At 40.8% G+C, this 26603-nt stretch overlaps 1 protein-coding gene across 2 annotated transcripts in view; it reads right to left on the bottom strand.

The window, feature by feature from the left end:
* Positions 1-26603, bottom strand: part of GRK3 (G protein-coupled receptor kinase 3) — a 150773-nt gene that overhangs the window by 113302 nt on the left and 10868 nt on the right. The window lies entirely within an intron of this gene.

Below are 26603 nucleotides of genomic sequence, written 5' to 3'. Positions count from 1 at the left end.
ATTTGAAAACCCACGCTCAATATAGCTGCTCTCCAAAATACTCACAAATGTGTCCGCATGCACAAACACATGCACCCTGTATGCACTGCACACACCACACATGCATGTGCCCCCCGACCACAGGATTCTGCTACTCAGAAACTGGGCTTCTTTCTAAAACAAGAGCAAACGTTCCCTAGATATATTAATATTTTTAAAAATCATATTTCTGTACTCCAACAATAAAGCACCAAAAAATACTTAAAAGATTTAGTTTGCAACAAAATAAAAAACATCAAATATTTTGAAATTATTCTTTCAAAATATGTGTAAGAACTTTATGGGAAAAATGACAAATTGTACTGGGAGAAATTAAAGAGGCCCTAAATAGGAAGATATACCACAGTTATAAACAGAGAAATTCAGTACTGTAAAAGTCCAAAGTCTACCCAAATTTATCTATGAAATCAATATCATCCCCATCAACATTCCGATAGAGTTTTTCTTAGAACCTAGAAATAAATAAGCTCTAAAATTTATACAAAAAATACAGGATCAAGAATAGCCAAAACCCTTCTGAAGAAAGAGAAAAAAGATACTTGGGCTTATTATGAAGTTAAAATAATAAAGACAGGATAAACAAACTGATCCAGGAAATGGAAGGGAGTTAAGAAACTGAGTCACACATATATTCGATCTGACATATAATAGAAGCAGGCCAGAAACATGGGGGAAGGATGGATAATTCAGTAAGTGAGCCCCAAAAGTGATTATCCAAATGGAAAAAGTAGAAAACTGAATCTCTATCATCCACTCATGGTGAGAGCTAACAATAACTTAGCATTATCTTTTTTTTTTTTTTACTTTTTAAAACAAATTGAAGCATAATTTATATATAATTAAATGCATAAAGTATATTGTTAGCCAGGCCAGGTGGCTCACATCTATAATCTCAGCACTTTGGGAGGCCAAGGCAAGTGGAATCACCTGAGGTCAGGAGTTCGAGACCAGCCTGGACAACATGGTGAAACCCCGTCTCTACTAAAAATACAAAAATTAGCTGGGTATAGTGGCAGGTGTCTGTAGTCCTAGCTACTAGGGAGGCTGAGGCAGGAGAATCTCTTGAACCTGGGAGGCAGGTGTTGCAGTGAGCCGAGATCATGCCATGGCTTGGGGGACAGAACGAGACTCCATTTCAAAAAAAAAAAAAAAATGTATGTTGTTAAATGTGCTTCTGACAAACATATACAACTATGTAACTACTACCTTAAGATACAAGATATTTCCATTGCCCCAAAAAGCGCTCCTTTACAATCAATCTTCCCGTGTTCTAGAATCCAGGCGACTATTGATCTGCTTTCTGTTAACACAGATTGCATGTTCCAGTTCCAGAATTTTATATAAAATCAAATTACACAATATGTTGTCTGTTGTGTCTGGCTTCTTTTGTTTGACATAAGGCAGCTCCATCCATATTGCTATGTGCATAAGTATTTTGTTCCTTTCTAATGCCAAATAGCATGCTATTGTATGAATATTCCATAATCTGTTTACCCAGCCATCTGCTGACAGACATTTGGGTTGTTTCCAGTCTGGGGCTACTATAAACAAAGGTGCTTTAAATATCTACGTATAAGTCTTTTTATGATAATGTGTTTTGATTTTTCACAGGTAAATACCAGGCAGTGAAATTGTTGGTCATATGGAAAATCATATTTAACATGAAAAACTGATTAATGGTATTACAAACTGGTGGTAACCCATTTTACAATCCCACCAACAACATGGGACAGTTTCAGCTGCTCCTCATCCTTGTCAACACTTGGGTTGTAAGTCTTTAAATTTTAGGACTGTGTGCGGTGGCTCATGCCTGTAATCCCAGCACCCTGGGAGGTTGAGGCAGGCGAATCACGAGACAAAACCCCGTCTCTACTAAAAATCCAAAAAATTAGCTGGGTGTAGTGGTGGGCGCCTGTAATGCCAGCTACTCGGGAGGCTGAGGCAGGAGAATCACTTGAACCCTGGAGGCAGAGGTTGCACGGAGCTGAGATCTTGCCACTGCGCTCCAGCCCTAGCAACAGAGAGACCCTGTCTCAAAAAAAAAAAAAAAAAAAAACAATTTAGCCACTCCGTTGGGTACGTAGTAGTATCTTATTATATTTTGTATTTTAATTTGCATTTCCCTAATGAATAACGATGTTGAGCATGTTTGTACATGATTATTGGAATTCTGTCTTCCTTTTAGAGGTGTGTAGACAAATCTTTTGTCTACCTTTTAATTGAGTTGTCTTATTATTCAGTTGTACAACTTCTTTACATAGTCCAGAAATAAGCACTATGTCAGATTTACGTGATGCTAAGATTTTCTCCCAGTTAGCATTCCAGCTCTTCATTTTCCTCAAGGAGTCCTTCTAAGACCAGAGGTATTTACTTGATGAGTTCCAATGCATTGACATTTCTTTGATGAACAGTATGTGCTAAGAAGTTTTTCATGCCTCAAGGTCATGAAGATTATAAGCTATACTTTCCTTCAGAAGTTTTAAAGTTTTAGCTTTTGTGTAAACACAAAAATGGTCTAATATCCATTTCAGGTTAATTTTTGTGTAGAGTACAAGGTAGAAATCAAAGTTCTTTTTTTTTTCTTATAATATTTAATTGTTCTGGCATTACTCGTTGAAAAGACTCCCTTCTTTCTCTTTTCTCCATTAAATTATCTTGGCACATTTGTTGGTTCAGCACTAGATACATGCAGGTCTATCCCTGGACCATCCTGTTACATTGATCTGTATGTCTACCCTTATATACACATTGTGTCATCTCATTGCTTCTTTTCTAACTTAAGAAGTTGGATCAATGAATTTAAATTATTTCTAATGTAACCAATTAAGATTATAAAATTCCCTCTAGGCATTGATTTAACTGTATCTCACAAATACTGACACATTCTATTTTCATTTTCATTCTATTCTAATTATTTTCTAATTTCCCTTGAGATTTCTTCCTTGACCTATGACTAATTTCGAAATGTGTTGCTTCGTTTCCAAATACTTGGAGATTTCCAGTTATCCTTCTGTTATGACTCTAATTCTTTGATGGTCAGAGAACATACTTTGAATAACTCAATTCTTTTAAGATTTGCTAATATGAGTTTTATTGCCTAGAATACGATCTATCGTTTTGAGTAGTTCATGTGCACTTAAAGGGAATGTGTACCCTGCTGTTGGATACACAGATTCACAAGTGTCAACTGGGGCAAGTTGGTTGATAGTGCTGCTTAGATTTTTCTCTATCCTTACTGATTTTTTGTCTACTTTTTCTATAAATTAGTGAGAGAGGAATGTTGAAACCGTTAACTATAACTGTAAATCTATTTCTCTTTTCAATTCTGTTTTCGTTATATATTTTACCGCTCTGTTGTTAAGTACGTGAACATTTAAGAGCATTGTTGTGCTTGCCTGATGAAATGACCCCATGGTCTTTACAAAATGTACCTTTTAATGCCTGTTTATAATCTTTGCTAAGCCTATTTCATCAGATATTAATCAAGTCATTGCAGCTATCTTTTGGTTAGTGCTTACACAGTATTATCTTTGCCTTTTTACCTTTAAGGATTTATATCTTCATATTTAAAGTAAGTTTCTAGTTCACAACAGACAGTCATCCCTTGGTATACAAGCCATGGGTTCCAGGACCCATCTCAGATCCCAAAACCCTAGGATGCTCAAGTCCCTTATATAAAATGGTGTAGTATCTACAGACAACTTACGCATACCCTCCTGAATAGTTTCAATCAGCTCTAGGTTATTTATAAGACCTAATGCAATGTAAATGCTATGTAAATAGTTGTTATACTGGATTGGTTTTTATTTGTATTTTTATTGTTGTATTGTTATTTTTCATTGTTTCTTTCTTTCCAAATATTTTGATCTGCGGTTGGTTGAACGCTCAGATACAACCCACAGGTATGGCCAGGCATGGTGGCTCACACTTGTAATCCCAGCACTTTGGGAGGCTGAGGTGGATCACCTGAGGTCAGGAGCTCTAGGCCAGCCTGGACAACATGGTGAAACTCCATCTCTACTACAAATACAAAACTTGGTGGCAGTCGCCTGTAATCCCAGCTACTGAGGAGGCTGAGGCAGGAGAATCACTTGAACCTAGGAGGCGGAGACTGCTGTGAGCCGACCGTGCCACTGCACTCCAGCCTGGGTGACAGAGCGAGATGCCGTCTCAAAAAAAAAAAAACATCGCAGATACGGTGAACCGACTGTAGCCACAGATATGGACAGCTGACTTTACAGCTGGCTCTTGCTTTTCTGTCCCACCTGATAATCTCTGTCTTTTAGCTGAAGTGTTTAAACAATCTGCACATTTCTGTGAGGTAGATATATGTATGTGAATTAGCTAGATCATACGGTAAATATGTTTTAGTATAACTTTTTTAAAAACTGCCAAACCACCTTCTATGGTAGCTATATCCTTTCAGATTCCCACCAGCAATACTGAATTCCTGTATCTCCTTGAACATACTTATTTTCTGAATTTTTTATTTTACCCATTTCAGTGGGTATCAAATAGCATCACATTGTGGTTTTAATTTCCATTTCCCTAATGAGTAATGATACTAAGCATTTTTTCATATGCTTATTAGCTATTCATGTAACTTCTACAGTGAATCAGCTATTCAAATATTTTGCCCATTTTGAAGAGGACTGGTAACTTCATATTCACTTGCTGAGTTCTTTATATATTCTGGATACAAGTTATTTATCATACATGTGATCTTCAAATATGTTCTCAGAGTCCATAATTTGTCTTTGTACTTGCTTAGTGGCGTCTTTAAAGGACAAGTTTTAAATTTTTGATTAAACCCCATTTATCAGTATTTTTCTTTTATGGATTGTGCTTAATGGTGTCATAGCTAAGAATTCTTTGCCTAACCCAATGTCACTAAGACTTTTTCTTAGGCTTTTCTTCCAGAAGTGTTACAGTTTTAGTTTTTGTAGAAGTGTTATAGTTTTAGTTCATAAATGTAGATTTATGATCAATTTTGAGTTATTCTGGGAGTATGGTGGGAGGTAAATATCTAAGGGTTTTTGGTTTTTGTCTTCATTTTTGCATATGGATATCTAATTTTTCTAGCATCCTGAAATTCCTACCATTTCCCCCGCTGAATTGTCTTGGCATTTTTTCAAAAATCAATTACTATAAATGCTAGCATTTCTCACCTCCATATTCTGTTCCATTATCTATGCTCTTTATGCCAGCGTAACACTATGTTGATGATGACAGCTCTACATTAAGTGGTGAAACCAGTCTAAGTCTTCTTTGTTCTTTTTGAAAATTGTGTTGCCTATTCTGCTCGGATTTCAAAAGGGACTGCAGTGAATCTATAGATCAGTATGGGAAGAATTGCCATCTTTTTGTTTTTGACACAGGGTCTCACTCTGTTGCCCAGGCTGGAGTATAGTGAAGAGATCATGGCTCATTGCAGCCCCGACTCACTGGGCTCAAGCAGCTCTCCCAGCTCAGACTCCCAAGTAGCTGGGAACACATGTGCATGCCACTGTGCCCAGCTAATTTCTATTTTTTGGCAGAGACAGGGTCTCACCATGTTGCCCAGGCTGGTCTTGAACTCATGGGCTCCTCAAGTGATCCTCCTAGCTCAGACTCCCAAAGTGCTGGGATTACTCCAACGTGCTGGGCTCATGGTGTGAGCCACCAAGCCAGGACAAGAACTGCCATCTTAGTAACATTGAACCTGCTTTCGTCTGTACTGTTCCTGTTTTCCTCTTTTCTTGCCTTCTTCTTCTTCTGATTCAATTTTTATCTCCCCTACTAGATTATTTTAACTCTTTTCTTTTTTTTCCCCCCTTAGGAGTTGCTCTAGGGTTTACAATACACATCTTTACTTACCATAGTCTACCTCTAAATAAACATTTTACATTTCCATGTCCTCCCTATGATCTGTGCTATTACGCTTTATTCCTACGTGTTCTAAACCTCCCAATACATTTTTATGGTTTTGGCTTTAGACGTGCAATGCCTCTACCTTCAGTGGCCTTTATATTATTGCGGGTGCTCTATACTTCTTTGTGGAGATTCAAGCGTCCCCTGGTACCATACGCCTTCTCTCCAACACATCTTTTCCAACATCTCTTGTAGTGCAGGTTAACTAGCAATGAATTTTCCCAGCTCTTGTTGGTCTAAAAAGTCTTTATTTTGCCTTTAGTTTTAAAAGATATTCGTACTGGGTATAGGATCCTGGGTTGGCAAGTTTGTTCTGCTTCCTCGTGGCACGTACTGTCACTCCACCATCTTCTGCCTGCATAGGTTATGTAAGAATTGTGCTCTAATTTTTATCTTTGTTCCTCTGGACGTGCATTTTGTTTTAATCTGGCTGCCTTTCTTTATCCAGCTTCTCTAAGAATTTCTCTTCATTGTTGGTCAGTAGTTTAGCCATAATGCATCGAGAGGTATGATTTCTCTCCCTACCTTTACTCTGCTTGGGGTTCTCTGAACATTTTTTAAACTTCGTTAATTGACACATAATAATTGTACATATTCAGGGGGTGCAATGTGATGTTTTGATACATACAATGCATAGTGATCAGATCAGAGTAATTAGCATACCCATCATCTCAAACATTTATCATCTCTTTGTGATGGGAACATTCAATGTCCTCCTTCTAGCTAACTGAAATTATCTATTATTGTTAACTATAGTCATCCTACAGTGCTATAGAACACTAGAATGTATTTCTCTTACCTAGCTGTAATTTTATACCCTTTAACAAATGTCTTCCTTCCCCACCCTTCCTCCTACCCTTCCCAGTTTTCTATCTCTGCTTTTGGAAAATTCTCAGCCATTTTCTCTTTGTGTATTTTTTAGTCGGCTCTTTCTCTTCTCTTTCTTATACTTCACTTACTCTTATGTTAGAACATTTGATATTGCCCCACAACTTTTAGACATGGAACAGGAGGCCGTACTCATAAATCCAAAACTAAAAATATAATCGATAGAAACACATATATATAATAAAACCATACATTTCTGAAAGGCAGGGAAATGCATAATGTGCAGTTATGAGTGGTTGCCTACAGGGAGAGGAAAGAAAGCAGCACAGGCCCGGAGACGGAATGGGGAAGGAACTCACAGTAGAAGGAAATTATCCTCTGTATCCTTGTTCTCATGCTGGTACTAGAAGTGCTCATAATATTATTTAAAATGAATTAATGAATGATTCACTGACTACAAAATAAAGGCCATGCATAAATTAATGAGAGAGTATCATGAATCAAGTACCATGATTAAATTCTGTGAATATAAGTCCAGCACTTGAGGCATGGTAAGTATTAAGTAAATTATGTCTCAATAAAGACATGGATGAAGAGGAGGGGCTAACTTTTCAAACAAGTTACAAGACATGCTAAAACTCTGCCAGGGATGGCCTATCACTAATCATAACAGTACGTAAGATTAACCAGTTACTTGCCTCTGCATTTAATTATACCTAGCTATAATAAGTCACTCATAGTACTCAAAGAAAATCTATGAAAAAATCTTTATGACTAGTCCAAGCAAAGACTTTAGACATGAGGGCAAAAACATGAACGGGAGAAAAACTGATAAATTAATTTCATCAAAATTAAAAACTGCTGCTCCTGAAAAGACACTCAAGAGGGTGAAAAAACAAGCCGCATGCTGAGAGAAAACACTGGCAAATCATCTATCTAATTGAGGACCTGTACCCAGCATTAACAAAGATCCTTTAACGCTCAAGAATAAGAAAATAACCCAATAAAAAATGGGCAAATGATTTGAACAGTCACTTCAAAGACGATATGTGGGTGGCAAACAAGCATAAGAAAAGTTGTTCAACATCATTAGTCATTAGGAAAAGACAAATTAAAATCACAAAAAGATTCCACTTCATGCCTATTACAATGGCTACGATTAGAAAAGACCATACTGGCCGGGCGTGGTGGCTCACACTTATAATCCCAGCACTAAGGGAGGCCAAGGTGAGAGGATCACAAGGTCAGGAGTTTGAGACCAGCGTGACCAACATGGTAAAACCCTTGTCTCTACTAAAAATACAAAAAAATTATCCAAGCATGGTGGCACACACCCGTAATCCCAGCTACTCAGGAGGCTGAGGCAGGAGAACTGCTGGAACCCAGGAGGCGAAAGTTACAGTGAGCTGAGATCCTGCCACTGCACTCCAGCCGGGGCAACAGAGCGAGACTCTGTCTCAAAAAAAAAAAAAAAAAAAAAAAATAGAAAAGAAAGAAAAGACCACACCAAACATTGGTTGGAAGGAATGAATAACTGGAATTCTCATACACTGCTAGTGGAAATGTAAAATGAAGCAAACACTTTGGAAAACATTTTGGCAGCTTCTTAGAAAGCAAAGTTAAACTATACCTACCAAACAATAAATCCGTTCCATTTTTAGGTATATACCTGAGAGAAATGAAAGCATATACCCATACAAAGATTTACACATGGATATTCTTAGCAGCTTTATCTGTGATGGTCAAAAGCTGGAAGCAACACAATGGCCACAACAGGTGAATGACTAAGTAAACAAGGGTATCACTATAATGAAATAGTACTCAGCAATAAAAGGAATGAACTATGAATATATTTAAAACCACAGATGGATCTCAGAATAACTGTGCTGAGTTAAAGAAGCCAGACACCGCCCCCCCCCCCCCCGCCCCCGCCCCCCCGCCATCCAAAAAAAAAGTAGACAACATTTGATTACAAAGAGGCAGGAGCAAACTTTTAAGGATGGTGCATGTGGTATAATAAAAAATATATTTAGTCTGTGTCTCTGGTTCCTGACACAGAGCTCCAAACACGCTTGTAATTTCCTGACGGATAGGAGTGTCTTTTATTCCTAAGGAGCCCTTTTCAACTGTACCTGAGTTTATGCTAATGAGCTGACTCTTGGTGGGCTTTTCGATAGCTCAATATGGAGGCTTGTTGCCAGAGGAAGCAAAAGTGTGACTAGATGGTTAAGACTTTCAGCCTCTTCCCCTGACCTTCGGGAGGCTGGGGATTGAGCTGTCATCAACACCCAAAGCTTTCTGCAATCAAGCCTACTTTGCTTAAAAACTCTTGAAGAGTTTGGAGAGTTTTCGGTTGGTAAACACATCATTTGATGGGAAGGTGCACTCAGAGAGGGCACAGAAGCTCTGCTTTCTACCCCTCCCTGCAAGACCCTGCACCATGTACCTCTTCCATCTTGCTATTCCTAAGCTGTATCTTTCATAATAAAACTAATCATATGGATAGCATTTTTCTGAGTCCTGTGACTCGTTCAAGCGACATAGCACACTGGAGGGGATGGTCATGGGAGCTCGTGAATTTGTGGTCAGCAGGAAAAAGTATGGGAGACTGGGAACCCCATTCCTAGCTGGCATCTGATTTGGGGCAGTCTTGTGGGAAGGAGCACTTAACCCAGCAGTGGGGAGGGGTCTTTGCTACCTTAAGGTGGTGTCAGAATCAAATTGAATTGTAGAACCCCCAGTTGGTGAGATAATTGAGACATTCATTATCTTAATTTTGGTAAAGGTTTTGCCAATGTGCACTTGAAATACATTGTTTCTCTCAGGTTAATGACACCTCAATAAAGCTATTTGTCTGTTTAATTACACCATGGGGATGCAGTAGGCAAAACCTTGAGTGTGGGAAACTACACAACAAAATGACCTGATATCTTTAACAAAAAAATCTCAGGAGAAAATAATGATAGTGGAGCAATGTATAGGTCAAAAAAGACTCAAAATAAATAGCAATCAGGCATAATGTATGAACCTTACTTAAAAACTCAATTCAAGTACAAAAGTATTCTTTTAAAAAAATTGAGAAATGAGAATGTGCACTCACTATTTGATAATATTAAGGGAGCATTTTTTTTTTTAGCAGTGGCATTGCATTCCACTTTCACTTTTGTATTCTGAAAGAGTTCTATCTTTTTGGAATGCATATAGTAATGTTTACAGATGAAATGATATATGTACGGTCTCTAGACATGCTTCGAAATAATCTCAGGGAGATAGGAGGTATAGATGAAACAGAATTAGCTATGCATTTGATATGGTCTGGCTGTGTCCCCTTCCAAATCTCCTCTTGAATTGCAGCTACTATAATTCCCACGTGTTGTGGGAGGGACCCAGTGGGAGGTCATTGAATCATGGAGGCGAATCATTCCCATGCTGTTTTCATGATGGTGAATAAATCTCACGAGATCTAATGGTTTTCTAAAGAGCAGTTCCGCTGCACACGCTCTCTTGCCTGCTGCCATGTAAGATGTGCCTTTGCTCCTCCTTCACCTTCTGCCATTATCATGAGGCCTCCACAGTCACGTGGAACCATGAATCCATCAAACCTCTTTCCTTTATAAATTACCCAGTGTCGGGTATGTCTTTATTAGCAGTGTGGGGACAGACTAATGCAGTATTAATAACTGAGACAGCCGAGTGATGGCTCTATCAATTTCATACTCCTGTTCTCTCCTTTGGTGCATGTTAGAAATTTTCAATATACAAAGTTTTAAAGCATCAAATTCTGGCTTCCAGAGTCCAGGGTTATTACTTTTACACTTTTCCTCACCAAAATAAGGGTTGTATATATCATACACTGTATACTGCTTGGAGACATAATGACTTGTTTTAATTTAATACCAACTGGCTAGAAATATACCAGTCCTACCCATCATGGCCTGCTGGGATCCTGCTACATAAATGCATGGTAAGTATAATAAATATTGTATTACAATTTTAATTTTTTTCTACTACAAAAGTGGTTGAGAGACCAGTCACCAGATATCTGCTCCCTGTGGGCCAAGAATAGGTGGGCCAGGTTGTATGTCAACACCTTACTAGTAGAGAAACTACAATATTTAGGACATAACTAGATAACCTCACATTATTAACAGCCTACATATTCTATCTGAGGTTTAATTATGTTTTATTCTAATGTCCAAAATAAAATGCATTTAAGCAAACATTTTAATTAATAGGAAATATATTGCCTAGAAAAACTAATAGCACATAGTAAGGTACCTGTAAAGGTTGAACAAGTTTGTAAGAGAGTGCTTTCTAAACTCTAAGCAGTGAGTGGGCTTGGTGGCTCATGCTTATAATCTCAGCTCCTCCAGAGGCTGAAGCAAAAGCATCACTTTAGGCCGGGAGTTCAAGAACTGCCTGGGCAACATAGCGAGAACCCCGCTCTACAAAAAAAAAATGAAAAAGGTGGCCAAGATGGTGGCATGAACCTGTGGTCTCAGTTACTCAGGAGGCTGAGGTGCGAGAATTACTTGAGCCCAGGAGTTTGAGGCTGCAGTGAGCTATGATCTCATAACTGCACTTCAGCCTGGGCAACAGAGCTAGAACTTGTCTCGAAAAACAACAAAAAAATTATTTTAATAAACTACGAGCAGCACACAGACGAGAACTGTTACCATTACTGATGATCAAAAAAACCAAAAGAGATTTTTTTAATGACCACACAATCATATCAAGATTGTGTTCCCCCAAAATGAAACTACTTTTCTTTTATGTAGTTACTATTTTCCACAAACCACTCATCAAGCACACAGAAGAGAGCTCCATCATCCCAAGTCACAAGAAAAACCTGACAACAGGGCCGGGTGCAGTGGCTCACACCCGTAATCCCAACACTTTGGGAGGCCAAGGTGGGCAGATCACCAGGTCAAGAGATCAAGACCATCCTGGCCAACATGGTGAAACCCCATCTCTACTAAAAATATAAAAATTAGCTGGGCATGGTGGTGCACGCCTGTAGTCCCAGCTACTCAGGAGGCTGAGGCAGGAGAATCGCTTGAACCCAGGAGACAGAGGTTGCAGTGAGCCAAGATCGCGCCAGGCAGGGTGAGACTCCGTCTCAAAAGAAAAACCTGACAACTAGATTCAAAAGCACCGAACTCCACCAGGATTGTGAAGTAGTCTGTAAAAGAATCTTAAATAGTTTAACGCCAGCTCTTTGTGTGTCCTCAGTTTCTTATGTCTTTTATAGGAAAGTGTCTTATATAATTTGCATAGTATTAAACAGTTCAGCACAGGACAATCTACATGCAGATCGCAACCCAATTAAGCCAACTACAAATTTATTTTGTGCTTTTCCTACTATATTTTGACAACCTATATTTCCTACTATATTATAGTTATTTGATAACTATATTTCCTACAATATTTTGATAACCCACATTCTGTTTTAATGCCTTTTCCCTTGCAATATAACTAGATATTAAGATGACATTAAATGTACTTGAATTTCACTGGCCCACAAACACATCAGATACAAAGTCATCCCCAAACAGACACCAGCTGAAGAATGAATAAATTTATGGGGTCCTTGGTTTACCTAATCAAAGAGACTGAACCTTTATACTCAAAACTATCTCTTTAAATTAGTTACAGTAGGCAGGGCGTGGTGGTTCACACCTGTAATCCCAGCACTTTGAGAGGCCGAGGCAGGTGGATCACTTGAGGTCAGGAGTTTGAGACCAGCCTGGGCAACATGGTGAAACCCTACTATATTAGTCTGTTTTCACAGTGCTGATAAAGACGTACCCAAGACTGGGTCATTTATCCAGGATAAAGGGTGTAATTGGATGTATAGTTCCACGTGGCTGGGGAGGCTTCACAATCATGGTGAAAGGCAAAAGGCACATTTTACACAGCAGCAGGCAAGAGAAAGAATGAGGCCCAAGCAAAACAGGTTTCCCTTTATGACACTATCAGATCTCGTGAGACTTATCCACTACCAGGAGAACAGTGTGGGAGAAACTGCCCCCATGATTCAATTATTTCCCACCAGGTCCCTCCCACAACAGGTGGGAATTATGGGAATGCAATTCAAGATGAGATTTGGGTGGGGACACAGAGCCAAACCATATCACTCATCTCTACCAAAGCTACAAAAAAATTAGCCAGACATGATGGTACGTGTCTGTGGTCCCAGCTACTTGGGAGGCTGAGGTGGGAGGATCACTTAAGCCTGGGAGGCAGAGGCTGCCATGAGCCGAGATTGCGCCACTGCACTCCGGCCTGAGTGACAGAGCAAGACTCTGCCTCAAAAAATAAAAAATGAAAATAAAATAGTTACAAGAATCATTTCAGAATCCATCTGCCTTTTCATCAAAATCCTTTAAAATCAGGAGTAATACAGAAGAGACTATATTCTACAGTTGCGGTGTTGTCTATGTGGAATAAGCATTAGAGGACAGAGACTGGGGTCAGGGAGCCTCATGCAGGAGGGGTTGCAGCCTCCTCCTTGTTTCCAAGAGTAATTTTTCTAAAATATAAATCGGACCATGTAATCATCTCATTTAAAAGACTGCAAGGGCCACTGGGTGCAGTGGCTCACACCTGTAATCCTGGCACTTTGGGAGACCAAGGCAGGGGGATCACCTGAGGTCAGGAGTTCGAGACAAGCCTGGCTGACATGGTGAAACCCTATATCTAACTAAAAATACAAAAATTAGCTGGGCATGGTGGCATATGCCTATAATCCCAGCTACTCAGGAGGCTGAGGCAGGAGAATCGCTTGAACACGGGAGGTGGAGGTTACAATGAGCCAAGATCGTGCCACTGCACTCCAGCCTGGTGACAGAGCAAGCCTCTGTCTCAAAAAAAAAATGGTTGCAAGGGCCTCTTGCTTTGCCCAATGTCCAAACGCCTTAGCGTACTTCAGGGAGCATTTTCAAGGAGGCTGCCTCCACCAGGTCTTGCAATTAATTATCTTTCTCACACTGTAGCCACACTTGATTTTTTCACTTTTCATGAAAGACACAGGCTTTTCCACAGCTCCATCACTCTGTAAATACCATTCCCTCCAATGCCCTTTCCTTTTCACATGGAAAATCTCCTACTCATCCTCCACAACCCAGTTCAGGGGTCACCAACACTATACAGCCCTCCTCAACTCTGCAGAGGTGAGCCCTCCCACTTCTGTTCCTACTGCTTGCTGTATATCACTGCTGTATCGTTTCCTACAATGGACAGTCATGATTTTTATTTTTTTTTATTTTGAGGCAGAGTTTCACTCATGTTACCCAGGCTGGAGTGCAATGGCGCGATCTCGGCTCACCGCAACCTCCGCCTCCTGGGTTCAGGCAATTCTCCTGCCTCAGCCTCCTGAGTAGCTGGGATTACAGGCACGCACCACCATGCCCAGCTGATTTTTTGTATTTTTAGTAGAGACGGGGTTTCACCATGTTGACCAGGATGGTCTCGATCTCTTGACCTCGTGATCCACCCGCCTCGGCCTCCCAAAGTGCTGGGATTACAGGCTTGAGCCACCGCGCCCGGCCGATTTTTATTTTTTTTAATTGTTTTTATCTTTTAACTTTTGTAGGTACACAGTAGGTAGATACATTTACGGGGGACATGAGATGTTTTGATACAGGCTGCAATGTGAAATAAGCAAATCATGAAGAATGGGGTATCCAACCACCCCACGAGCATTTCTCCTCTGAGTTACAAACTATCCAATTATACTCTTTAAGTTATTTTCAAATGTACAATTAAGTTACTGACTATAGTCACCCTGTTGCATTATTGAACAGCCGGTCTTATTCATTCTTTCTAGCTGTTAATAATAGAAGTCTCTGTGTCTCCCACTATCCCAGAAGAGACATCAGCAATCATTCTAGTACTCAATCCCCCACCTTCAACACTGATGCGTGCCAAAGGACTCAACATGTCACTGCCAAATGTCCACAAAGGAGTGAACGAAAGAGTATCGTTTTTCTAAATAAACGCAACCAAATGATATAAGCATATTCATGTCAGTTAATGCTTGCTAAGGATCTGCTGTGGGTCTGGAAGTATTCTGGCCACCAGGACACAGAAAGACGAGTAAGACGAATTCATTTATACTCAATCTGGACCCCCCAACACTATGGAGCATTCCCCAACTCTTCGAGAATGGTCTCTATCATTAAGAGTGCATAGAGTGAGATAATAAAAAGGGGTCTCCAGGAAACGTGATGCCCTGCCAAAAGTGATATTCCTTTTTAACCTTCGCTGTTTTCAGATTCTGCACCCTTGGATTTCAACTGACATCACTGGAAAACGTTTTGTCTCAAGTCGCTTTTCTGCCTCTATGAACAGCTCGCACCAAACAAATGAAAAAATAACCCATAGCAGTGCTTTCACCCTTAAGCAGCTCATAAATGCCAGTGAAAGAGCAATAACTTTATAATTAATATAAACTGAAAGCTTAAGAAATGTAAAACTTTCAAACTTTATACTTAATATAAACGAAAGCCTCTCCTGAGTCTTTGTATCTAGCTCATAGCTTGCCTACATGTGTACGTGTATCATTCTCTCATATAACATAATCATATCTATGAGGTCAGTTCAACTCTGTTCAGTTTTAGAGTTGATAATTGGTGATTGATAATAAATAGTTTTAACAAATGAGTAGCATGGTCATCATTATACCTTTCTGCCTATCAGTAATAGAAACCTTTCCGACTCAAAAATTAGCAGGGCAGATGGCCAACCAGATTGACATCCCATTTCTCAGCCTCTATCGCAGTGACATAGTCACACGTGCTAGCACCCACCAGTGGAATGTGAGGTGATACGTGCTACTTCCACGTGACTTCCTTAAAAGGAACTGTGCACTCCACTTCCTCCTGACTGGGAAACAGACATAACATGGGGCTTGGCTGAGAGGTGAAAGCCCCATAGCGAGGCTAGCAGGTCTGCTCTATAAGCCCAGGATGAGGGGTGGCCGTGGGCTGCAAAACTCAGTCTTCTCCCTTCTCGGTTCTGAACAGCTCCACGTCAGCAGTTCTCAACTTCACCTAGGCTTTGGGATTACCTGGGAAGAATTCCAAAAATCCTGCCGCCTGGCCCTCTCCAGGGAGAGTCTGATGTAATTGGTCCGCGGTGTGGCTTGGGCTTGGAGGCTATCTCACTTTGGGGTCTCTTGGTTAAAACAGCTTAAGCCATGTTTTCATTAATAAAGATGGCCTTTCCGTTCAAGTGACAGGGCAGAGAGTTTCCCTTTATCTAAGTTTCTCAAATCATCTTGGTCTAAAAAAGGAAATACAAGGCTAGTGCATGCCTGAACCCGCAGGTAGTACTGAATCCTATATCCATGATTTTTTCCTATATAAACACATCTATGATAAAGTTAAATTTATCAGTTAGGCGCAGTAAGAGATCAACAATAACTGCTAATAAAATAGAATAATTATAACAATATACTGTTTACAGTTTCATGGATAGAAGATTCATTCTTCTTAGAAACCTCTGAATATGCTTTTTTTTTTTTTTTTGGCATATGACTTATTCTGTTCTCTTACGTCAAGAAGTTTCACCTTTTCACTGAAAGGCAGCACTTTTCAGCTTCCCTTTGGCGTATCTGAACTGCCAGCTACTCAGGCGCTTCAGGGCCATTATTAAGTAAAGGGTTACAAAGGATCGGATGACTAAGCCAGGTACTAATGACTCACAGGCCAGCAGCATCTACACTGAGGATTTCTTGGACGAAGGAATCACGTTCCAGGCAGAATGGTGCAAGATTTCATCTTTCTAGACAAAATGGTATGTAAGTTAAAACTTATAAATGATCCACTTCTGGAATTTTCCATTTCATATTTTCAGCCCTCGACGGACTGCGGACACTGAAGCCACAGATAATCTGGGAACCGCCACATGGCTATAAGCAGAGCTTTCAAAGCCAACTTTCAAAACAAATGAGTCTTCTAGAAAAAGTACTCAGAAGGATTTTAGGCATTTACTCCCACCTCCCTACTTCTGCCCCCAATTGATTCGTTTCATATTTGCGTATTTCATTACTCATTAATAGATTATTCGTTTTTCTCTAGCATTCTCACGTAAGCTGCCAAAGCATTGCTTAGAAAAAACTATTTTTCATAGTTTATAAAAGCTATAATGCCAAATCTGTCTGAATTTGGAGTTAAAATATAATGTTATAACCTGCACAATATTTTTGCACATGCAAATGAATTCAAGAATTTCTGATCTTGTACCATTTGAAGAATCAAATATTTGCCACAGCTGTCTCTAAAGAGTCAAACACTTGGTACGTTAGCTATATCTACTACAGGCTATTAAATACAGACTCATTGGGAGGACAAGGAAAAGATGATGCATTCATCTGTTCATTCACCCATGTGCTCATTCAAAAGATAGGTGCTGCATCCTTACCCTGAGCCAGGCATGGAGTCTGACCCTAAGAATACACAGTGAACCCCACTCGCCCCTGCCTTCAACAAACCCGTGTCTAAAGGGGGTGACAGCAGAGAGCACAGGCAGTCCCAACACGGCGTAATGGGCCTGCCTCCACAGGGACAACTGCAGGGTGCCCAGAACCCAGTTCACTACGGCTGCACAGAATCTAAGGGACCACGGGCAAGGCCGAAGTGAGAGAAACCCAGGGGACCTCTCGGGAAGGATCGTGTAAGTCCTGTTAGCGTGCACCAAATAACCTGATGGCACAGACAAACCTAATGACAGCAACTAAGGAAAAACAAAAGCACAAGAAAAACGCCAGGCCACAAATAGCCTCCACTTTTGGACTGACTTATTTTATAACCATGTGAGAAGAATTCCTACATTACCACCCATGAAATTAACATCCATCTTTCTGTGGCATTTTTAAAGCAAAGTCTTCCTTCCCAGTGATTGACAGATATAATTACAACTAGCAAACAGGTGACTCCTTTGATACAAATCGCCGTACTTCCTGAACACCCAAACACCGTCCGGGCCTCCCCCCACCGCCCCCCGCTCTCTTCCCTAGAACAAGACCCAGTTGGGATTTTCAGTAAGCACGCGCTATCTAAGCAAATAGACTTACAGACTAAAACGTGCTCCACAGAAGGTCATGCAATGTAATTTTTCCGCCTGTCTTTTAATTTGGATTCTGATGTCGCTGTCACATGCCAGCTTTTCATTCATGCCCTTGTGCCCATTCATCTCCTCCTTTGTGGTTTTCCGGTTTGGGGTTTGCTTAGGAAAGCCATCCATACTCCAGAGTAATAAGAATATATTCCCTTTTTGTATTTTTAACTTTTTTGTTATCTCATTAAATACCCTGGAATTTATTTCTGTGTATAATGCGGAGGAATTATAACTTTATTTGATAGACAGCTACCCGACGTCACTCTTCCTCCTCGACTAGAAATGCCACCTGTATTTAACATAAGCCAAATTGATACGTGTATACATCTGTGCATAAATATTTACACTGTTTTAGTTGCTAGAGGAATGTTCTAGAGCAGATCTCTATTGTTTTACTTTTCCAAAATTGTATTGGTTATTTCTGCCCATTTTTTCTTCAGATGAATGAGCGCTGGTTGGTGAGTTTCTTTAAAATTCTCACTTGGAATGATTCTCATTTGATTGGTCTTGAATTTACAAATGAATGGCAGAGAACTGACATCTTCACAATGTCAAGTTTTCCTATCTAGAAATATGTAATAGCTCTCAATTTGCTCTGATTTTTAAAAATTTTTCTATTAATAAAGTTTTGTTTTTCTTCACACTGGTTCTGTTAGGAATTATTTAGTGAAGGCTGGTTTAGAGTTGTACACTTTTTTTTTTTTTTTAAACAGTTTCGCTGTTGTCACCCAGGCTGGAGTGCTGGAGTGCAGTGGCACGATCTTGGCTCACTGCAACCTCCACCCCCTAGGTTCAAATAATTCTCCTGCCTCAGTCTCCCAACTAGCTGGAATTATATCACCCACCACCACGCCCGGCTAATTTTTGTATTTTTAGTAGAGACAGGGTTTCACCATGTCAGCCAGGCTGGTCTCGAACTCTTGACCTCAGGTGATCCACCTGCCTCAGCATCCCAAAGTGCTGGGATTACAGGCATGAGCTGTCACACCCAGCCATGAAACACTTATTTTAAAATGATTATTTTGAAATGTTTTCACAAATTATTATTTGAGTAATTTAAAAATAGAAAGCTGTTAACATAATTTTAACAAGAGAGACACTGCAAGGTTTCATTAGGCAAGGATCGTATGCTTAGGGGGTAAATTATCTTAAAGAGCATGGCTTTTTTTTTTCTGCTAAATTTAAACATCAGAGCCATGATTTAATAGATATCCATGATCGGAATGAAGTCGGTGAAGTCTTTTGTACTCAGGAAGTAAACAGATACTGTTTTCTAAAGTATGATCTCTTACTGTGTTTTCTCCTTTCAACAGCCTTCCTGCATTTTTTTTTCCTCCTCCTTCCATGGCAGGCCTTTAGGTCAAGAAGTTGTAAATCTATCCACTCTAGCTGCATCAGTCAGGACTCTTAGGTTGCAAATGAGTCTCTTAACACTCTACCCGCATCTTTGTAATCAGTGTCACAGAGCCTCTTTTTGAGTCATCTAATGCAGTTTCAGAAAAACACATCCTCCTCCTGTCAATCTAAGTTGTTTGAGATGCGGTACATTTTGCATCTGTGTTTGACGCTGTCACAGAAAGTATATAGTACATCTTAAGTCATCAGTGCTATTACACATGACACTGGAACAACTGAGGCCTGCAGGGACACAGTTGTGATCTTTGCACCTAGCCATTCCCTACTGTATCGAAAAACTATTGTAAAAGTTTTCAAACATGCGAAAGAATATAGTGAACACACAGACCCATCCATGACTCAGCACCTCACTGAAAGTTATCAAGATTATTATCTGCTACTTTTCCCTACGCCACCTCCATTTTTCTTTTCCTTTCCTTTTGTTTTTTTTTTTTTTTTCTGAGATAGAGTCACACTCTGTTGCTCAGTTAGAGTGCAGTGGTGCAATCTCAGCGCAGTGGTGCAATTTCAGCTCATTGCAGTCTCACTCTCCTGGGCTCAAGTGATCCTCCCACCTCAGCCTCCCAAGTAGCTAGGACTACAGGTATGTGCCACCATGCCCAACTAATTTTTGTAGAGATGAGGTTTTGGTGTGTTGCCCAAGCTGGTCTCCAACTCCTGGGCTCAACTGATCGGCCACGATGGCCTCCCAACGCGCCGCAATTACAGGAGTGAGCCACTATGCCCAACCTATCCCACCTCCATTTTTTTTTTAAACCTTTTAAGACAAATCTCAGCCAGGCCCAGTGGCTCACGTCTGTAATCGCAGCACTTTGGGAGGCCAAGGCGAGTGGATTACCTGAGGTCAGGAGTTCAAGACCACCCTGGCCAACATGGTAAAACCCCGCCTCTACTAAATATAAAAAATTAGCTGGGCATGGTGGCACATGCCTGTAATCCCAGCTAGTTGGGAGGCTGAGGCAGGAGAATCACTTGAACCCAAGAGGCAGAGGTTGCAGTGAGCCAAAATTGTGCCATTGCACTCCAGCCTGGACAACAACAGCAAAACTCCATCTCAATCAATAAATAAATAGAAAACAAATCTCAGACCACATGTTGTTTTGGCCTATTTCAGTTTGTATTTCTAAAAAGTATGGAAATTTTTCTCATATAAACACAGTCTATTATCATGTCCCAACTCTACCTTGGAATTAATAATTACTAAAGATCCAATGCCCAGTCTCTAACCACATTTCCACGACTCAGGAGCGTTTTGTATAGCTGGCAGGTTTCAATCAGGATCTAACCAAGATCCACACATTCACCCGATAGCTCTATCTCTCAAATCCCTTCTAATTGAGAGCACCTGACTGTCCTAACCCCTCACCTTTACCTGCAGCGAACCCCTGAGGAAGCCGAGGAAGCCATCAAGGGGTGCCCCTTTCTGCATGTCACTTCCAAGGTCATTCATTGTTCCTCTGTCTCCATATTTCCTATAAACTGAAAGTTACCTCAAAAGACTTGATCATATTCGAGTCTACCATTTGGGGGCAGGGATATTTTGAGATGGTTTTGGTACTTTATATTGCTTTGTATTGAAAGGTACACAGTTATTTTGTCCTAGTGATGCAAAAATTCCTTAGAAAATTCAGTTGGTGACAGTCTGATCTCTTCATCTGAAATTCCCCATCAATTTTTCATGTAGTGACTTCATACACTGATGATCTTTGCCTGAATCAATATTTTCATTAAGAATTGCAAAACGAGGCCGGGCGCGGTGGCTCAAGCCTGTAATCCCAGCACTTTGGGAGGCCGAGGCGGGTGGATCACGAGGTCAAGAGATCGAGACCATCCTGGTCAGCATGGTGAAACCCCGTCTCTACTAAAAATACAAAAAATTAGCTGGGCATGGTGGCGCGTGCCTGTAATCCCAGCTACTCAGGAGGCTGAGACAGGAGAATTGCCTGAACCCAGGAGGCGGAGGTTGCGGTGAGCCGAGATCGCGCCATTGCACTCCAGCCTGGGTAACATGAGTGAAACTCCGTCTCAAAAAAAGAATTGCAAAATGGTGATTTAAAAAAAAAAATTCCACCAATCCTTCCACAGTAATTTGCTGCCATTCTTCTATAAAGAGGTCCCCTCATTGGCTGGGCACAGTGGCTTACGCCTGCAATCCCAACTCTTTGAGAGGCTGAGGTGAGCAGATCACTTGAGCCCAGGAATTCTCAACCAGCCTTGGCAACATGCCGAAACCTCATTTCTACAAAAATAATAAATAAATAAATAAATAAATAAGAATTAGCCAGGCATGGTAGTGTGAGCCCATAGCCCCAGCTACTTGGGAGGCTGACGTGGAGAATCAATGGAGCCCAGGAGGTTGAGCCTGAAGTGAGCTGTGATCACACCACTACTGTACTCCAGTCTGGGTGACACAGCAAGTGACAGAGCAAGAGCCTGTCTCAAAAAAAAAAAAAAAAAAAAAAAAGAATTCCCACCCCACCACCCCAACCATCAACTAGGGTTCTGAATACCCTAGAAGCAGTTTTTACAGCAAAGGCAGGATAAATCCTTACTTCTTTACCTTTTCAATTGCCACTTTTCAGAGACAGGGTAGGTACCTTGGTTCTACTACTGGTGGTGATCAATGAGATGTTCTCTTCTGTCTTGTCTGGGAATCTCTGGTGGACAGCATGACTATCTTAGTTTGTTACTGCAGTCATAAGCGATTGCCACAAATCTAGTGGCTTAAACAGAAACTGACTCTCTTACAGATCTGCAGGTCAGAGGTCTGAAACGGGTCTCCCTGGGCTAAGGTCAGAGTGTCAGCAGGGCTGTAGTCCTACATGAAGCCTGTAAGACACAGGCCATTTCCTTGCCTTTTCCAGATTCTAGAGGCCGCCTACATTCCTCGGTCCATGGCCTCTTCCTCCTTCCTCAAAAGGCCAGCAGTGGCTGGTTGACTCATTCTCATGTCACATGGCTCTGACACCAACTCTCCACCTCCCTTGCAGTAGCACCAGGACCCACCGAGATAATCCAGGATAATCTCTTTATCTTAAACTCAGAGCCCTAGCTGCTGTGATGCCACCTATATCCCTAATGCCCCCTTGTCATATAATATAACATATTCGTAGGTTCTGGGGATTAAGACATGGATATTTCGGCAGGGGGAGGGCACTATTCTGCCCACCACAACAGGTTTGTATTAGTCATATTCCTTTGACGTTCAGGGTGTCTCACTTTTAGCCAGCGGGAAGCCCTTCTTCTGGCCTCGGAGTTTGGTAGGCATAGTGCCCGCCACAATTCTTGGATGGCTCTCTGTTTTCTGATACAACAGATAACAGAGAGGTTCCAGGCTCATCTCGCCCACGCGTGGAGCGGGGCAAGCTGCAGGGGGTGCCTACTGTGATGGAAATGCAACTGCTTCTTAGATATTTTTTAAAGACTGGGGATAAGTACACATATTTGAAAAAAAAATCATAAATTTCAAATAACTTTCCAATTCAAATTTGACCTTCCAGAGTCTTTATTTAACTCTTATCTTGTACTCATGTATCTCTTCGTTGACACTTAAATTCTTGGTTCTAACCAACAATAACATTATTCTTTTTTGTTTTACTTGACTATAACATATATATCTTTACAATGTAGAGGATCATTTGGCATCACCTAGCAGAACGGAATATGCCCGTATCTTATTTATTTCTAGGTATCTATCCTAGAGCAAGGCTCACACAGAGAACCAAAGGCACATATGTAAGAATACTCACTGCGATTGTACTTGGGATTATGAGCACGGGGTTAAGCAGATTACCGTTCTGACATATCATTGCAGCAATTCAAAAGACTCAACAGATCTATATACCGCTGACGAGGAAAAGCTCTGCATGCATTACCAGGTGAAGAAGGCAAGTCATAAACAGATTTACAAACGTGTTCCTGACAAATATAACTCTGTCCCAGGCTGAGCTCAACATCCTTTGTGGGTAGGGGCTAGATATGCAGACTGCTCCATTAATTTCCCATCACAATTTAGAATGAACTGCTAATGGCCGGGCTTGGTGGCTCATGCCTGTAATCCCAGCTCTCCGGGAGGCCAAGGTGGGCGGATCACAAGGTCAGGAAATGGAGACTATCCTGGCCACGGTGAAACCCCATCTCTACTAAAATACAAAAAATTAGCCAGCGGCAGGCACCTGTAGTCCCAGCTACTCAGGGGGCTGAGGCAGGGGAATTGTTTGAATCCAGGAGACGGAGGTTGCAGTGAGCCAGGATCATGCCACTGCACTCCAGCCCGGTGACAGAGCAAGGCTCTATCTCAAAAAAAAAAAAAAAAACTGCTGATGAGTGCCAATTTTAACACTAAATATCCTTTATGGGCCAGGCACAGTGGCTCATGACTGTAATCCAGCAATTTGGGAGGCTGAGGCAGTTGATTCACTTAAGGCCAGGAGTTCAAGACCACCCTAAGCAACATGGCAAAACCCTGTCTCTACAAAACATACAAAATATTAGCCAGGCATGATGGTACAGTCTATAGTCCCAGCTACTCAGGAGGCTGAGGCAGGAGAATAAGTTGAATCTGGGAGGCAGAGGTTGCAGTGAGCCGAGATCACACCACTACACTCTAGCCTGGGCAATAGAGTGAGACTGTCTCAGAAAAAATTAAAAAACCTCTATGTATCAAGAGTAACTGACAAACATGTTCAAGTCAGAGATACTCATTTACCTACTGGCAGAGATGGAGATGAATTTTAATTAAGAATGCACCTAAAATCACAAAAAGATGTTTGGGGTAAGAAAATATTAAGAACTCATGACATGTAGCTTTTCTCAAGGTATAACATTGCCATCATTATTAATAGCGATCTTATTATTTAACATGGAATCTATGACATCTTCTCTTCTAGGGAATTAAGTCAAAGTGTCCAGTGAAATTATGCTACTGGAGCACTTCCTCAGACCCCTGCAGTTGATCTCTTTACTGAATGAATACAATGCATTTTCAGACTGTGTTACTAATGTCTGTAATTGACAATGCACCCCTACTCAAATCTATGAGCCCCCTCCTCATCGAATAAGATTCACCAAGCAAAAGACAGTCTGAAAGCTTAAAATATGCTGAACTTGGAATCTGAAAACCTGGGTCTGAAGCTCAGCTGTGCCGTTTGTTATCAATGCAACCTTAAGCAATTAACTTCTCCCTGAACCTGAATTTCCTTCTTCTAAAATAAGATGATGAGTACTACAGGGCCACTTCCAAGAATCTCTAAATAAAGAAGAAACCTTGCTCTCTGAGAATACAAACTTTAAATCAATACAGAACACAAAGAGCCAAGAAATGTCAAAGGTTTCTGGTGTGGGCAGCTTTGGCAGTGGGTTCATGAACTGTATTCTCAAATCAAGTGGAGGTGTGCCCACCAATTACAATGGGAACCATGAAAATACAGAAAGATGGCTTGTTCCGAAGCCACCTGTCATCAGAGATTTCCAAGAACTGGACATCCAGTGTAAGCCACCCCTATGGAGGGGCGACTTGGTCCCAAGTAACCACCTGAACCATCGCACTGTGGGTCTGTGCTCACTACACCACCTTCTGATGGTCATTTTGCTTTCCATAAGAGCAACCCACAAGAGAGAGAGCTCCACCCACACAGATGCTGGGCTCCTAGGCTCCTGGGAAGCCAATGTTTAATATAATGTAGCAAACAGGACATCCTAGCTACAGTGTAACTTTTCAGATAAATTACTATGTGAGTTAGTGTACTTTTGGGAGGGGGAGGCTCTCACTTAGTAGGATTCCCAAAAGGGTCTTTAACCTTAAAATAAGAACCAGAGGCCTATAAGAAGAGAATGGTTTAGTCAGGCAGACTTGGCTGATTATGTGAGTTTCACAGTAAGAGACAGATGCTTAGTACAATGATATAATAAAATCTAGTTTCTGAGTGGCTGAAAGCCACTCCCTGCACCAACAGTCAAGACAGTCGTATCTAAGAAGAAAACCAGTTGTCCCCAAATAGAGGAAATGTACCTTCCAATGTCTCCACATGGATGTATCTGGAGTAATTTTTTTTCTTTCTAAAATTTCTACCTACTGCCAAGCATAACTGCAAAAACTAAAAAGAGTTAATATGTATAAAACGCTATCTACAAATCTTAGTGGGGTTTTCTTAAACTCTAAATAAATGACCATCTACTGCAATAAACATGAAATAAATGACCATTTACTGTCACCAGGTGTAAAGAGCTAATCTGTGTAACTATAGATTATCTGTGTAATATAGATATTACATGAGAAGTCCGGCAAGTTGGCCTCTCACTAAGATCATTTCAATACTGAACCAATTCAAAACCCAGTTCTAAAGCCTAAGTTTTCTGAAAGTAAGGGAAAGAGGGTTGTGAAAGGCTAGAACCACTGAGCACTTCCAACTTGCCCTGCCTTTGCTATCTGCTCCACCATCATCTACGCTACCCCAGTTAGTCATAATCATAGACCATAACGCATCGCCTAGAACTGCCATCTCACAGGAAGGAGTTTCCACCACCAAAATATGTTTTTCTCATAGAGTAGCCTGAATTTTTAAAATAATTTGAAACATCAATGCAGCATCAAGCAGGTCACCTTACTTAAAGGACAGAAATGCAGAGAGTCAAGCTAGTTTTCCATGTGGAATGTAAAAGCCAGTCAACTAAATGATGAAACCCTAACACATCTCTATCCACAAAAACTCTTGGTTTTGCTTTACTGGAGGTATGAAGAGAAACAACAAAGTCATTGACATGCGTGTCTCCTCATTCATTGCTTAGAAACTGCTATTGTGCACAGCAAAGGCCTGGAGCCAACCCAAATGTCCACCAATGACAGACTGGACAAGGAACATGTGGCACATATACACCATAGAATTCTATGCAACCATAAAAAGCGATGAGTTCGTGTCCTTTGTAGGGACATGGATGAACCTGGAAACCATCATCCTCAGCAAACTGACACAAGAACAGAAAATCAAATACCACATGTTCTCACTCATAGGCTGGTACTGAACAATGAGAACACACAGACACAGGGAGGGGAGCATCACACACTGGGGTCTGTGAGGAGGGGACTAGAGGAGGGACAGCGGGGGGTAGGGAGTTGGGGAGGGATAACATGGGGAGAAATGCCAGATATAGGTGACAGGGGCGGGATGGAGACAGCAAACCACATTGCCATGTATGCACCTATGCAACAATCCTGCATGATCTGCACATGTACCCCAGAACCTAAAGTACAATTTTATTTATATATACATATATATATATATATATATGTA

This window comes from Sapajus apella, unplaced genomic scaffold (genome assembly GCF_009761245.1).
Source record: "Sapajus apella isolate SASKATOON/1434 unplaced genomic scaffold, GSC_monkey_1.0 scaffold95, whole genome shotgun sequence".
NCBI classification, from domain to species: domain Eukaryota; kingdom Metazoa; phylum Chordata; class Mammalia; order Primates; family Cebidae; genus Sapajus; species Sapajus apella.
This window is presented reverse-complemented; position numbering and strand designations above follow the sequence as displayed.